Raw genomic sequence first — 14,629 nt, 5'->3', positions numbered from 1 at the left:
GTGCACGGAGCGGGGCCGGGGCTGCAGCGGGGGGCGGGTCACGGCCGGTCCTCCCCGGATTTGAGAATGTGTCACCAATATAGAACCAGGTACAACTGCAAAATATCTCCTGTCGGCTTAAACTCTAATAGGTTGTCAGCAACATCCCGTCCCTGCGGATTCATTTCCAGAAGGGAAGGTGTATTAACACGAGAAGAAATTGGATAAATAGATTCTACAGAAGCACTAAATTTCCCCTTTTCTCCATGTTCTCAGTCCAAGCCGGTTTGGAAACGCTGCCTCCAGCCATCGGAAATGCTCCGGTGCTGTTGGGGTTTGATTTCTTTTCTTCTTTGCAATGACAGCCCTGCAGAGAATTGTGCCACAAACCATATTTTTCTTAAAGACGGAGTCAGAATTAATTCACCCTGATCGTTAAATTGCCCGATGTGGCCAGGCATTTAATCCTGTGTATAAATTCTTTCTGAAGAGAGAGCAAGCGGGCTGGGAGTCGCCCTCCTGGGCAACCCAACTTTTCTCCGTGCTGGCCATGCCCCCAAGCAACCCCCAAATTCGGAAGCCCTCCAAGCCCGGGCTTTGCCGACGCACCTCATCCCGACTCTACAGCAAGAAACCCGAGCCGAGAGACCTTCCTTTCCCTTCCCTTCCCTAAAAATGCCACGGCCTTTCTGCATTTAATATATAGTATTTAATAATATTTAATGTTTGCCCCCCTCTGCACGTAGCTGTGCAAGATGCACTATAAGGACGCAAAGGCTCACAAAGGCCGGGCTCAGTGGGACGAACCGGCCATCAACACTCCGCAGCACTCTTTCTCCTCTCTATTTTTTATTTTTGGGGGTGGGCTTTCATGCCTTGGCACAGCCACAGGTTCACCTCCGCAAAGGGCTTTCCCAAAATAACCCCCATTCCAAAAATGGAGCTGCTGGAAATGGAGGTGTGAGGAAACTGCCTGGGAGCCGAGAGGGCGGGGAGGGGCGAGGGGAAACCGGCGGTGGCTGCAGGTCTTTATATTAAAAAATACATCCCCCCTCACCGCAAAGGAGTGAAGTTTCCCATTCAAACTGACACCAGGGGATGGTCTCAGCAGCCTCGGCCAGCCCGGATTGGTGAGCTCGCCTGCAGACGCGTTTTCTAAGAGATAAGTCAATCGTCAGAGCCCTCTCCACCCCCCTTTACCCCAAAATATCTTTTTCTGCAAAGCCCCAGCCCGCTCCTTCCCCCGGCAGCGACCCTCTCCCCCAGCCGCCTCTCCTCCTCCCTGCCCTGCACCCCACCGCAAAGCTGGGGGAAGAGGGGTGACCCCCCCGCACCTCGTTCGGGGATGGGAATGAGCGGGCAGCAGCCAGGGCTGCGGGTCCTGCCCCCCCCCGCCCCCGGCTGGGGTGCCCCCACCAGCGGACAGCCCAGCAGAGCCCCTGTGACCCCCCGGCACGGCCGAGGGGACCCCCCCGCTCCCGCCTCACCCACCGACCCCGCCGCTTCTCGGTGCGTCCCGAGGCGGGCTGCGACCGCCTGTCCCTGGGGTGTCCGCTGTGCTGGAGCCGTCTGATGGACCGGGGGAAGTACAAGAGAAGATAAAGAAAGTATCTTCTTTTTTTTTTTCGGCAGGAAGCTCCATCTTTAGACAGGTCTAAAGATGCTAAAACAGCACGAGAAATCGAAGGTGGGTAAAACAAATCAACAAAAATTAAACTCCCCTCCCCTGCTTTATAGCAGAAGAAGGCAAACAAGCAGGAATAAGGGAGGAGCGGGAAAGTCTGCAGTTTGCCGTCAAAACAGTGATTTTGTCTAGACAGGGGGAGGGAAGGTGTTGGGTTTTGTTGGTGGTGTTTGGTTTTTTTTTTTCCTTTTGCTAACACAATGGCCCTTTGGTTAAAAATTAATTTACAGCACCCTCGCTCTCAGGCCAGACCAACGGTCAACCAAAAGGATTCCCTAGGATTAAAAAAACCCCAAACTTATAAAATCAGCCGGATCTGGGAAAGGTTTGCCGGGCTGTAACAAGTGGTGGAAGGATGTCTCTGCGAAAGACACGGGCTACCGCTATTTATTTATTTCCCGTGTATTTTTAAGGGAGAGGGGAAGCGTTTGCTAAAAAAAAAAAAAAAAAGGGAAAGTCCGAGAGGAAAGGCACGGCCAGGTGAGTGAGAGCTGGGTCGGCCTTGCCGGGACACTGGACAAGGAGGTGTTTTTCGGAACGTGTTGGTCTTTTCCTACATGTAGCTTCTCGAGAATATTTTATCCTCATCATCCTGAAACGTCTGGGTAGAAAACTGCTAGCCGGCTCTCTGGGTGGGCGAGCAGACGTGCTTACCTCCCCTCTTCTTTATTTTTTCATTATAATTTCGGGTTCCTTCTTCTAAAAAACCTCAAGCTCTTTTAAAACAGAGATGGGAGGCAAAGCCGGGTTGCTCGTGTCCCCCTTCTCCACCCGTTGGGAGTTTTGACAATTTATTTTTAAATCATTGATCCGACTCCTCATCTTTGGCACCGCTTATTTCTTTATCTGTTTGTTTAAACCCTCTAACTGCGCCATGGACCCGGGATTAGAAGTGGCCTCGTCGCAGCTCCAGCTCAGCGCAGAGAAATCCCGCTTGACTCAGGGCTGGGAAAGCCTTCTGGAATAAACCCCCCATTCCAGCCTCTCCCAGCGCATACTAGATTAAAATAATAACATTAAGAATCCAACCCACTCTTTCTACTTACGCGGCTCTACCATGTGCACGATTTTCCTTTCTCCCTCTTCTTTTTTTTTTGTTATTTTCCCCCTATCTGCTGGCTCTCGGATGGGATGGGAAGGAAGGCTGCTTGCTAGACTTTAAACTAAAAGGTCATCTCGCCAGGACTGCCAAGGCCACTTGCGGAGGGGACTCAGCCTTTCCTTGTCGCCACGTGTTTCTCTCCGTCTGCATCAACTCGCGTCCGTCCGCGCCGATGCAGAGCAGGAAAGCACTTGTGCCATAATGAGGTACCTTTAAATTTAATTTCCTGTCCCTCCCCTGCTTTATGGATTTCTAATAACAATGTTGAAAAACAGAGAATAAACCTATTGAGGTCGCCGGGACGGAGGGCTTATCTCAATAATCGAAGGTAGCCAGGCTTAATTGAATTTTCGAACAAATGGATGGAGTAGGAACAAATGGAATATTTACCGCCCGGTGTTGGATATATTTCTGTTGCTCATTTCCAGATAAATTTTATCAATATTGTTTCATTTTTTATTTTTTATTTTTCATTTTTCCCCCCAACGGGGAACTCTTGCAAAGACTTCAGTCTAATTCAAAATATTGCGAAATACAACAACTGAACGAATTAGTAAACAAAAACTCTCCTGAAAAGTATTAAAACGAAGATTTTAGAAATAATTTGCTGGCATGCGAATATACGGGGCAAAATACATTCTCGCACGAGTCGTTGGACCTATAAGGGTCTTGGCAAAGCGAAAAGTTTAATTCGGTAAAGTTAAATACTCTTGACCGATTAATTTTCTGACCATAGACTTGTTCAAAATATTTTATTAATTTATTTCATTTAATTACAACCAATGTAGCATTTCTGACTCTTCCTGTACCTGTAAAAATTACTTTTTAAGGCTTAGCCTCCAACTCCTCTGCCCAAAGCCTCTATGGCTAATTAAAGGAACCCTCATTTGACTAACTCGGAAAATTTCCCGCATGTCTGGAGACTAATCAATTTTATTCCAAGCAAATCAGCTCTCCCTGTCCCCCGGTTTTGGTGGGTCCCGGACCCCGCGCCGGGCCGGGCTGGGGCTGAGGCCTGAGCCCGCAAAGGCACCTCCGGCATCCCCCACTCCCCAAAATAAACCCGGCGCTTGCTCGCTGCCGAGATGACTTTTCGTTTTGCTTCTCCGCACCCTCTGGGTTTCCAGTTCTCGCTGCAAAGAAATGGGGAGATATGACGAGGCGGGCGCACAGGAGCTCCCGCCACCTTTTCTTGCCTATTAATCGGAGTTTTCCAATTAATTGGAACAGCAAAAGGAACTTTTTAAAAGAAAAACAAACAACTTGGATTCTGCTTTTAAGCCCGGGGCTTTGCAGAGTTTACTTTCTCCTAATTCCTCGGGAGGTGCGTGCGGAGGGGAAGAGTCGCTGCGCGGACGCGCGTGGGTCATTCTTTGGGCCTAATGACTCCGTCTAGTTGCGGGTTTAGTCCATAAAATCCGGCCCCGACTCTCCGCGGGCGCAGGAGGAGCGTGGGCGGCCGCGCACCGTGACTTCGAGGCGGGAGGCGGGGACAGGCGAGGATGGGAATCCTCCATCCCAGCCCCGACGGGGAGGGCGGGAGGCCGGGCCGAGGGGCTCCCGTTTCACCCCACTCGTGTCTCCTTTATCCCGGAGGAAAACTTCTTTTTCCGCAGCAACCTGTAGCCGGGGCGATGCCGCCCCCGGGGTCTCGCTTCTCCCCGCAGAGCCCAGCGAGGGGAAGGGCAGCCGGAGCTGCCCCTGGCAGGGTCTGACGGTGCTTTGGGCGGCCCACGGGGGGTTTTTCCCTCGTGTCGGGGCAGGAGACCCTCCCCTGGGGCTCCTCCTGCCCCTCTACACCCCTGGGCACGGCGGTGGGGCGGGGGCCGCTGCCCCCTGTGCCGGCCCATCGCCATTGGGACCCCCCCGTCACCCCCATGTGCCTCGTCCCCCTGCGCCCACCCGCAAAGCTCTTTGCGTGCGTCATAAGAGCCCTACGGGGCTTCTGAGAAGTCTGTGGTTTGAAATTTATTTTAAATTATTATTATTTTTTAATTTATTTTTATTATTTTATTTTAATGCGTCTTTCCTTAAGGCAGAATGTTTAATTCTTTATTCCAAAGCTCCTTCCTCTCTTTGCTTTCCCTCCTTTCACTAAAAAAAAAAAAAAAAGTCAAAATGTTTGTTTTCTCCTTGGCAGAGGAACAAAAGCTGCAGGTCGAGCTGGCTGCCGGCTCTGCGGAGCGCGGCCGAGGGCGCTGCGGGGCCCGGGCCAGCCCGGCCGGCGAGCGCCGCCCCGAGGCCACCGGTCCCGCCGCCCCCGGCCCCTCCGCCCCCGGCCCCGCCGTCCCCGGCCCCGCCGCCCCCGGCCCCGCCGCCCCCGGCACCACCGGCCCCTCCGCGGTCGCGGACCCGCGGGTTCTCCCATCCCGCTCCTCTCGGAGCCGAGCGGTTAAATGCAGCCCGGGCCAGCGGAGGGGCGGTAGCTATTATTTATTCCTCTTTTGAAAAATTATTATTATTACCGAACCTGGAATGATTCAAGCATTCACATAAATATATATATATATTTCTTTTTGCGATGGGTCGTTAAGAAATATCACAACACAGTTTTGTGTGCGTTGCTGTTATGTCCTTTGTCTTGATGGATAGCTGGAAAAAAAAGAGAGAAAGAGCCCACGCCGAGCTGTTTCCCACTCACCTCCAGGCGCAGCCGGGTGCAGGGAGGGGGGGAAGGAGAAGGGTTTAAGGGCTACTTTTTAATCTTTTTCCCATAAATGCGACAAGCACCTCCCGTTTGTAACGTATTCTGCTTGGGAATATCTGCGTGAGTCCTGAGGAGCAGACACCAAATACTCCCAAAGGCCAATGCTGATGAATGGGAACTGTGAAAACCAGCTGCTATAACCATATTTTAATAAAAATACCGCTTTGTGAAGATCTAAGTAAGTCACAAAGAAACCCATAATGAGATCTTGAGATCTCATCCATTCTCTTGGATGATCTGTAATAGATTCTTCTATTATGTAAGATTGTGTGTAATGGATATGTACACATATATACATTTACTGATATATGCTCACGCAAACACTTGAAATCCTTCCCATCCCAGCCTATTAATTATTTTAGCACTTATTCCCCTGACAAGCAGAAGTTATCTTATAGCTGAGACATCCATTTACTGTCTAAGAGCTCTAACTTGTCTTTGATGTCTGAATCGAAAATGTCTTTTAAAACTTTAGAAACAGCCAGAAAGGGAGAAAAAAGATCCCATTACCTTAAAATGTTATTCCAGCCCAAGAATTAAACCTAATACATCACCTACTTAGACTTGAGGTTCTTTTTAATTTTTTTCCTCTTTTTTATTTTTCACTTAATGTTGTTTTAAACCTAATCGCGAAATTAAATGGCATTTGCGGTTTTGTTTTTCATGCTTATCTTCAGTGCTTTTATTTATTTACGTTTTCAGTTTGCAGTTTAGGGGCGGGGGGATGCCACATTTCCACGTTGTAGCAGTGAAAACCCGGTCAAAATATATTCCTGCTGCCTCTTTTGTCTGCAAGAAAGTGCTTTTAGTAGGATGAGTTCAGCTGTGACTACGACTTTTGTTTATACAAATTGCATTGGCATGGAAAGTAAACCAGAAGTTCTAAAGGTTTTCAAAATTATCTTTGTGGGAAATACAAAATATTCGACAAATTTTTAAATTAGGATAGGTGTGCTACATATAAGTATCGCAGACTGTACATACGCATGCCTGCAAACACATATCGCACATACAAACTAGAGATACGAAATATTATAGATCGTTCATGTATAAACATAATTGAAGTTTTATTCTAGACTTTAAGTTCTTTCTCTCTGCAGGTTTTATTTAAACTTGAACCTGTTTATGTTTGTGTATCAAAAAGGAGAGAGAGAAATTATTAATTGTGAAATAATAAGAAACCTGTATTAATTTCCGATTATAGCTTATCATGCGGAATCAGGCGATGTTTTCCTCTCTCCGTGCACTTAGAGCTCTGACCTCGCACAAAATAAAACCGCAAACAACCCCTGAGCTCTCAATATTCCTCCTACCCCCAAAAAACTTCCCCCCCCTCCATTCTCTTTCAAATGGCTGTTTGGTTTTTTCGAGGGCTGGTTGTTCTCGGTGGGTTCGGTTGTTTGTTTTCGGATTCCGCCCCGTCTCCCCGCCCGACCTGCTGCAAACCGTTTGAAGTTCAACAACACGGCTCAGTTTTATTGTATTTCCGGCACAATCCATTTATACACCGTCCCGTCCAGGCTTTTAAAGGCTTTTCAAACGAAATGAAGTTAAGTTATAGTCAAGTTTCTGGCTCCGCCGTGCGCCTCTTGAACTCGGAGGTTTTGTTTCTTCAATGAACTTTTAAACTCCCCTAAACTTGCCCTTTGGGACGGGACTATCTCTGCCCATTGTCTTTGCTCACCCTGTTTAGTTATTCAGTCCACTTGAGGACAAACCCCAGCTTACAAGGTAAGACATTGACTTTATACTACATATACATATATAAATACATACATAAGCAGTTTGTGACCTGACCCGGTATGGTCTCTTTTTCTTTTCTTTTCTTCTTTTTCCTTCTTTTTTTTTAATTTTCCCCTGCCAAACTTCCCTCTCGGAAGGTGCTCGGAGCTCAGCAGAGTCCTCGGGGCCTGGACGCCCCCTCGGCTTTAATTCTCCCAGTCGTTATTTTATAACACGCATTTCCAGCTCGGGGAGCGAGTTGGAGGGAAGAAAGGACACAATAAGTTTCTCTATGTTGCTATTTACACCTATTAAATAGTCACAATGACGCTTTTTTTCCCCCTCTTGCTTTAACTGATGTATATGTTCTTGAGTTGTGGTGGGTTTTTTCCTTTTCCTTAAGTGATCCACGTTATACTTGCTTTCAGGGGAGGAGAATATGAATTAATTGCTTTTTTCCCGGAACTCACTGATTTGATTTGCTGGCGGGTCTAGATTAAAAGGAAAAAAAAATATATCTTGTAATACTGTTTTAATAGGAAGTCTTGATAAATCAGCTTCTTATCAGAAACGATCCTTTAAATTAGCTTTCCAGAGGAGGTGAGGGGAGAACTTCAGGAATTTTTGCTCTTTTTTATAGCTGCGATAATCGCTTGTTTCTCAAAGTCAATAGCATTTTACTGTTTCCTCTGGTCTATTTGTAAACTATTTGTAAAGTCCTGCAGGAGGGATCCGCTCCAGACACTGTACATAGGAAATCATTTGAATAGTTATTTCGTGCAATCGGAGGGGTTTTATTCCGTCTCTGAAAAGATCCTTTTGTTGCTTTTGTTTCCTAGCAACTGTTTTCTATTATAAAAGTTCAGATTGCAGATGATGTCAAACAAAATGGCCGCCCAGGCGCCTTTCTTGGGAATTGTAGCCTTTGACCCAAGGCTGAACTAGAACTGCTCTGTGAATTAGGTAGTTTCATGTTGTTGGGCTTTTAATTTTAAACACAAGAACATCAAACTACCTGATTTACTCCAGTTACCCTCCTCGCTCTGGTTTGCTGAGGGCACTTGCCCCGGGAGGGATGGGGAAGGGGCGACACCCCCGGCGCCCCCTCCATCCCCTGGAGCGCCCGGCAGCGGGCGCGGAGCCCCGGGCCCGTGTCCCCCCCGGCCCGTGTCCCCCCCGGGCCCGTGTCCCCCCCGGCCCGTGTCCCCCCGGGCCGTGTCCCCCCCGGGCCCGGCTCAGCACCGGGGCAGGGCTGATGTTTTCTTTGTTTCAGTCCCCGGCTCAGGGACCTTTTGCGAGACAGCGCAGCCACGCCCCGAATCATCAAGAGCTGATTAAAGGTCTAATTAGGCTGCGGCGCCTCCGGAGGCCGAACCCCCGCCTCCCCAGCGACTGCGGCCGCGCGCTATCAAACCCCTCTGGGTGCGCAATACAGTTGGTGTCTCGCATAAAATTATACACCTATAAATACACACACAGCTAGAAAAAAACCCTGTGTCTCGTTTAGTAGCTGGGATCTACTCCTCGGTGTAAAGGGTAAAATGCGAGTTTAGGGAGCACATAAGGACCGTGTCCAGCTCATGAGTTTAATTGTCCCCATTGAAAAAATAAGTTTATTAAAGGCCGTGCTGCACATCTCAGCAGCGCTTGGCGGCTGTCGCTTCGCTGACAGTGTTTATAGGGACCGGATCTCTGCGGCTTTTCCTCTGGGGGTAAAAACGCCGAACTTAGCCATACCTCCTAAATATTGAATACTCAGTCAGCGAGGAGCTCCTGCCCCTCGCAGGAAGCGTGCCCACGTCCTTAGAGACTGATCAATGCCAAGCCGGGGTCTGTACGCATGTAACCGCGCACAGATACGCGGTTGCTGTTCATTGCTGGGCATTGGGCTCTAAATTCATCAAATATGACGCCTTCAGACAAACCTGGGCGAGCACCACGGCTGCAAAGTTCACGGAATAAAAGGGGTTAGGTGGTGTCAGATGCCCACAATGGTTTCACCACATCCTTCCTCCGTATCTCAACGTGTTACACGTGGGAACAAGCCGATTTAAAAAATAAAAAATCCGTGTGAGAACGAGGGAGAGCGGAGAGCCCCGAGTATCAGAGTGTGCCTGGATGGAGTCCACTCGTTCTACTCTCTGTAAACTGGGAGCCCATAGAATTGCGTGCGTGAGCAATAAGCTCATGGAGGCGATTTTCCCAGCATCGGTGTTTCAAATACGCATAAAACCAAGTTTCACATGGTCCAGGCCACGGCTAAATCAGCCTGGGACTGGCTCTCACTTCGAGGTTTAAAGAATTAAACTTTGATACCATATCCAGGGTCTGAATCACCATCTGCTGCCTACTTTATGTGGCCGAAGGAATTACTTGGATTTCAGGATTCCCCCCCCAACTCCACTCGGAGTGTTAAAAGAAAACGAAAACAAATAAACAGAAAACTTGCATGGGTTTTAAACCAGTGCGTGCTTTATTCCCGAATGTGGTGATTCTTGTAGCCATAGCGCCTATAAAACAAACAGCCGCTCAAGGGGAGGAGAGGGAAAGTCAAACAGTGTAAAACAACTCCGAGTTTTCTGTCTAACCCGCAAACCTTTTGACTCCTGAGAAACAACGTGGTGCTTGTGCCCTGACTCAAAGCCCTTAAACGGAAAAGGACAATCTGGGAAAGTTAATCATAAACTATTCAGTAATAATGTCCCCACAGGCAACCACTAACCTGCCTTGTAAATGTCTGGGCTTCTGATTTTGATCTCCCTCCTACCCACGTAAATACAGGAAACAAGAGCCAGGGAGGAGAATGGGGGACACAGAGCTGGGAAAGATCAGAATCAGGCCCAGGGGGTCTGTATTGCTGCCTGAAAACGGGAATTGGGGCTCATTTCCCAAGTCTTTGGTAGAGGAGCGTGCGGTGGCACAGGGTCCTGTCCCACAGGCGCGGCTGCCGCTGCAGCGTTTGATTCTCTTCTTTTCCAAATTAGAGAGATAAGAGAGACCTTACCTGGAAAAGAAGCTCTGTGTGGGGTGGCTAAAAAATTATCCTCCGCGTAGTGACTGCCTGGTTTGCGCCATGCTGCACATTTCTGCACTTCCAGGCAGCGAGCAACTGGGGTTAATGCAACAAATTTCCCCCAAGTTGCTCTTCTGCTGGGTCCAGCCTGTCTGGTGTTACCCCCACCCGGGGTGAGTTTTAATTACGGGCAAAAGTGTTGCGAAAAGAGCCTACCCGAAAGATACTCTTCCTTTTATTTTACTGGGGCTCATGCTACGGATTTTATGGAAACAATTATATCGCAACTTAATTCTTGTACCTGTGCTTGTATTTTCCCACCCTCTTCCCCTGCCTGGAGCGGCAGCGACAGATTTCTCACCATCATGGGTTGTTACTTCCTCCCAGACTAATGTAATTTGGACGATTTTTTTTTTTTTTTTCTTTTTTTCGGGGGACACTCCAGTTCTACCGTGTGACCCCAAAGCGGAGTCGGGGGATCCGCAGCCGTTGCACCAGCAGCTCCCGGGTGTAAAATCCGCTGCAGCCGGAGCGAGACGAGCGCCCAGTTATTGCGTGGGAGCGGAATATTATTGCAAGAAGAGAGGCGAGGGGGATGGACTCAGTCTAGTAGCCAGAAAGTGGGTTCCTGAACAACAATTAAACTTTATTTTAACTTTCTCTCCTTCCAGTTTCCCTTTTGAAATGCCCATACGCTTTTACTTTACAGGGGATCTAAATGCTTTATTAACTGCTGAGATTACGAATCTCATTTGGACTTGGGTTTTTTAGCCAGAGTATACTTTCGGTTCTTGGAAAATTGCCCACATGTGTAACTTGTTTTTGCTTCTCTCCAGACAAGGAATTCCCCCCCCCTCCCTCCCTCCTCAGCACTTACGGATTTTTAACAGACGGCAGCATTCAAACTGAGCGCTAGCACAGGAAATGGCAAAGGTAGATCCTTCGGCTTTTGAGCTACAGGAACTTATTTAACTTTTAAAAAATTATTTCATTTTTAAAGGTTTTGCTCTTCAGGAGGGATATTTTGTTGCGCTTTCTTGCGTTTGGAGGGATCCCTGACTGAAGTTTCTTTCATAACCTCTTAGACTTGCCTGAATGCTTCATTCATAAATTATGATTGCTTTATGCTGAGATTTTATTTATATTCCCTGACTCAAAAAAGAAAGAAAAAGTTGTTGTTGTTGTTGTGATTATCGTTATTATTAGCAGTATAATTTCGGAATGTTTTATATCTCCTAACACAAACGCTCAGCCATTTGAAGGCTGAGTTGTCTCAGAATCTGGTCTCCAGACTCCCAGTATTCATGAAGGTCACTCTCAGCTTCTCTCCTCTCTTACTTACCCTTATCGGCTTCGAAACCTCAGCTGGAGAAGTAAAAGTGCCCAAAGTAACGCAGGTTACACCCCGACGCCGTGTCTTGGTGCAGAGATCCTGGTGAGCCCCTAGTCCGAGCACCAGGACGGGGGGACATCAGCACCCCAGGTCTCCTGCTTCTCCGCAGCCGGGAGAAAGAGGCAAAATCAGCTGCAAGAAGGTGCCAGTTCTAATAAATGATAGCAACCGTATTTAAAAAGTGGTTAAATATGTCTCCGGTAAGAAATGGCTCATCCGCTTTTCTTCTGTCATCTGCCAAAACTTATAAATCAGTAAAAGGTGGCAATTGCACAGACTTAAAATATGCGTGTTTTGAAAATATTTTATATTTGGTTGTTTTCAGCTTAGAAATGCCAACCCAAAGAGTTTTTTGTTAAGGATGAATTTTGGCACTTGTGTTTTTCAAAGCACTATTTGGAAATGACTCCTTCTCTCCACAAACAATAAAGATTATTTGTAAACAGTATCTGAGTTCAGAATCCTCTGGCTTTCCATTGCAAGCTGACAATACTCTGAGTTTTCCTCACAGCTAAATACACTTGATGTGGATTCTGAAAGCAGGAAAAAGTTTCCACCTTGGACTTTCTTTTTTTTTTTTTTTTTTTTTTTTAATAACTATTTCCAGTTCCACTTCCCTCACCAGCTTCACAACAATCACATATCTAAAATTAATCTAGTTTGTGAATCGAGCACAGCTAGCACATCCTGCCTCCTCTCTCCCAAAGATTCATCCCTGTAGACTTGCAGACTCCGAGGTCACTTTCTCCTTGACTTTTCCTTCGCCAAGTTTTTTCGCAAACAGAAGAGCTTTTCATGTAATTTCTGATGGGCTCTATTTGAGGCTTGAAAATATAAACACCCTCTCAGTGCAGGCAGAGCAGCAGCTCTGCAGGACTTGCTCTCTCCAGACGGGCAGACCGTCATGGAGCTGGAGTTCGCCTTAAGAAAAGGCTGCAAAGAGATGAGCTATGGGAATATGTATAAAAAATAAACTACTGGACAAACGGAAACCTCCAAAGAGCAAAAGCAAATGGATTTTGCAGATCTTCTTGTGAGGTTGCCATTCACTAGGGAGCTGAAAACCCTTGGTTTCTGCCTCACAGCCACACTCCTAAGAGTCTTCTTGGTTTAAATTTATACACTACAGAAAATTATATACTCACGTGCTGACATAGTTCATCATTATTTATAGGAGGCGCACCAGGATTTTTTCCAAGAATATATTTATTACAGGTAAGACATGGCCAATCTATCTACCAAACAGAGAACAGGTGTTTTGCTTCAATTAACATTCAATAATTTCATCTATACTTACTCAACACTCTGATACCAACACGGCTGTTTATCCATCAGTTGTATAAACACATTTCCATGTGCCAAGCGAGTTTAATCTCCACGACACACTTAAATCAGCCCTTTCCTTTTCCAGGCTCTCATAACATTTGCAGAGTCCTTCCGAATCTCTTGTGAAATAGTCTGATTTTAAAAAATAATTTCTGAAAGGCAATAAAGCCGAGAAATATGACAATGTGAGCAACCAGCTCTTATTTCATGCCTGATGACACAGGGTCTTTACATTTCAAAACCTCCGCAGCTCTTAAGGAAGTTGAAAGAAGAGGAGAGAGAAGGAGAAGGAGATAGAAATGTGGAAACTTGGAAAAAGCAGGAATCCCCCTCGTTCGTGTGAGCGGCACTGGAGAGAGCAGCGATGCTGCTCCCTGGGACGGGGGTTCTCTGCCTTCTCCTGTTTAAACGCGAAAGCGGTGAAGCGAAGTCACTTTGGCTGAACCCCCCTGGAAAGCGGATTTTGCAGATGACAGGAGAGGACTCACCTGGTGACATTTACCCGCTGCCTTTGCAAGATCTGAGCCCAGGGGCTGGCGAGGGCTCCTGAGAGCTCACCTTGGCTGCAGCCTGGGACTGGGGCTGCGCGTCCAACACGGGCAGGATTTGGAGCTGGCTGGGGGGCTTTCGCTACCCTGATAGACGCGAAAATTCAAGATAAATCTGACCTCCGGCATTAAGCTCCGGCTCTCCTCGCCCATCATCCCGACCCTCTCGCTTTTTTTCAATGAAAATGGACAGCTTCCTAATAGCGCCTCATTTAGAGGAGCTGTGGTCCTGGACATGTCCATCAGGCTGCGGGGCAGATGCTGACGGAAAAGCACCGCTTATAGCAATAAGGAAAAATCTGAGGCTTTGGCTGGAGGCTTTTAAGCGCCTTCATATTCTTCCAGCACCAGTAAAATACCTCTGATAACAATTTCCAACATCTGTGTTGTGTAGGCACGGACATATGGACACATACGCGCGCACACGCTCATAGATACAGAGAGAAATGGAAAATATATTTTTCCTTCATTTCGGGCGGCTATTAGCACCCGTCAGTGTTATTATTAGCCTGTTAATATAGACTTCCATCCCTATATACTTCAGGAAGGATTCGCGATGATTTATCTTTCCTAGAAATCTCTTTGCCCTTCACTTTAAATATCCTTCAGTGTTGGGGTGAGAGGGAGAAGGGCGGAGGGGCGATAGATTAAAGGAGGCAAATTGATCCAGACTGTTACAGCTGAAGTCCAGAGAAACACTTTTGCCGCAATCACAGAGCGCACCTTTTCCTTAACCAACATTTACGACGCCATCGGACTATCTTGCAATAAAAGGGATTTATCATCATAACTTGGTAAAACTGACCCCGTTACCCCGCATCATTCGGGCCGGGAGCCGCTCCGGGCTCTACTCCGTGTCCATCATCGCTTCGGTACGAGGGAAAGAACTCGAAACCCTCGGGTTTTCGAAAACACACGGAAAATGCAATCGCGGGGGGGGGCTGTTGTTTGACACGCACACGCACCGTGGGCACATACATGTGAGGCGGGGGGGGGCACGGTAACTGAAAACGCTTGGGATTCCTTTTTTGCCCTTTTTCTTTTCCACAGGCAATAAATTCAAGGCTATAAAAATCAAAGAAAGCTAATGTAAGTTTTATTAAACTATTTAACCATCACAAGTTTAAGGCGTTCTGTAACAAAGCCGGATCAGTG

The 14,629-nt window shown here is 47.4% G+C and overlaps 2 long non-coding RNA genes across 3 annotated transcripts; one reads left to right on the top strand and one right to left on the bottom strand.

Moving 5' to 3' along the window:
• Positions 1–811: 811 nt before the first annotated feature.
• LOC135997893 (uncharacterized) lies at positions 812–2,886 on the bottom strand. Its single transcript, XR_010607508.1, has 3 exons — positions 2,710–2,886; positions 1,471–1,642; positions 812–1,134 (listed from the first exon to the last, which is right to left on the bottom strand). It is a non-coding gene; the product is annotated as an uncharacterized LOC135997893 (long non-coding RNA).
• Positions 976–12,038, top strand: LOC135997892 (uncharacterized). Of its 2 annotated transcripts, XR_010607507.1 has the most exons (4): positions 976–1,109; positions 1,612–1,666; positions 2,847–2,971; positions 10,653–12,038. It is a non-coding gene; the product is annotated as an uncharacterized LOC135997892 (long non-coding RNA). The 2 variants fall into 2 exon arrangements; XR_010607506.1 differs by lacking the exons at positions 2,847–2,971; positions 10,653–12,038 and adding an exon at positions 2,554–2,796.
• Positions 12,039–14,629: the final 2,591 nt, after the last annotated feature.

The sequence above is a fragment of the Caloenas nicobarica genome, chromosome 24 (genome assembly GCF_036013445.1).
Source record: "Caloenas nicobarica isolate bCalNic1 chromosome 24, bCalNic1.hap1, whole genome shotgun sequence".
Lineage (NCBI taxonomy): Eukaryota > Metazoa > Chordata > Aves > Columbiformes > Columbidae > Caloenas > Caloenas nicobarica.
The sequence above is the reverse complement of the archived record's forward strand: the minus strand, read 5'-3'. Positions and strand labels throughout refer to the sequence as shown.